The sequence below is a fragment of the Brassica oleracea genome, chromosome C8, assembly GCF_000695525.1.
Source record: "Brassica oleracea var. oleracea cultivar TO1000 chromosome C8, BOL, whole genome shotgun sequence".
Classification (NCBI taxonomy): Eukaryota; Viridiplantae; Streptophyta; class Magnoliopsida; order Brassicales; family Brassicaceae; genus Brassica; species Brassica oleracea.
In genome coordinates this window covers 10,273,690-10,275,367 of record NC_027755.1, presented here as the reverse complement: position 1 = coordinate 10,275,367, position 1,678 = coordinate 10,273,690, and positions in this window count along the sequence as shown.

Genomic DNA, 1,678 nt, shown 5'->3' with positions numbered 1-1,678 from the left:
GAGGAAGAGGGGTGCTTGTATTTATAGTTGAAATCCTACCGACAGCCCGAGGAAATTCCGACGGAATTCCGACGCCAACGGCTAGTTCGTCGGAATTTTCTCGGAATTTTAAAAATCCCCCAACGGCTAAAATATATCCTCGGAATTCATTGGTTTTTTCCGAGGAATACGTTTTTCTTCGGTATTCCATAAGAATATTCCGACGGATTAGTATTTCCTCGGAATTCCCTCGGTATATTCCGAGGAAATTCCGAGGAAACCAAATTTTGTGTTTCCTCGGAATTTCCTCGGAAATTCCTCGGGATATTCCGAGGATTTCACTTTCCATCGGAATGTCCGTCAGAATACCGATGTTTTCTTGTAGTGCAATCTCCCCTGACTTGAACCTTGCGGTCCTCTTGAACTGGAGGGGTTCTTCAGTATTGATCCACACAAGTGCTCTCACATACTCCACTGAGGAGGAGTTCTTTGCGTGAAGTTCCACGTTCTCCACTCTCCCCAGTGGCCCCATCATGCCTTCAATTGCTTGTTTCTTGAGGAGATGCACTGGAATTCCTCTGATTCTGATCCAGAACGGGATGCGACATAGGAACTCGGGGCCCGGGTTCGGAGACCATTGGTCGAGGGAAACAATCCATCCATTTACGAACCATGGTCCTTTTGTAAGCATATATTGTATGTCTCTCTCATGCTGGAGGAAGAATTGGACCTTGTTCTCCCCGACCCCTCTACCTTTAACGATATCTTCTAGACCCCAAATAAGGGGGAGAGCTTTCACCAATCCTCCAACTTTATGGACCGTAGGATTTAGGCATCTGACTATTATGCTCATTGAGTTCTCTTCAATCAGATCCTCATTTTCCAGCTCCGGTATGTCTACGAACTCTCCTTCTCCTACCAACTCCAACTCCTTAAGCTCATCGAGGAGAGATGATTCCTTCCTCTTTCTTGGACGATTCATCACGCTCTCTTGAAGCTTTCGGATTGTGAAAGAGGAATCTTCGCAATCCAACACCAATCAAAGATTGAAGCCACACAGAGCTACTCTGATACAGGAGATCAGGTAGAATGAACTTCAGGAACCAAAACACTCTATAGATCTGCTATTTGAGCACCACAACTTCCAGATCTGGTTACCAGAAGACTTGCGACGAGTACCTACAACCCCAAACCGCTCTCCTTCAGAGCTGCTCAGATCTACGCTCGAAATGGGTGAACGGAGATGGAAACCCTAGCGCCACCCTCGTCGCCTTTATTTTCGCCATTTTCTTTTCCTGTGACTATTCGTTTACAAACTCTAGCACAATCATCTTTTATCCTTATCTAGTATTCTCTTTGTTCAGTACATACTTCTCTTCCAGAAGCAAGATAAACATTTTGTAACGTAATGTTAAATCGATATAATGTATCAAAATCCATTGAAAAGGGGGGCTACTCTATCGTACTTTCAGATTGGTTAGTTTAATGCATATATACAAATGTAATTTATTTGTGGATGAAAAGGCATGTTCTTCGCACTATAAAACATTGGTATATAATCATAAATTTACTGCAAATATTTTGTGGTTATAATTTTAGAACCATAAATCTATAAACAGCCACAATTTTAAAATTTTGTAACTATAATATTTCTTTTGGTTCCATTATACAAAAGCAATGTTTAGGCACAAATCAAACA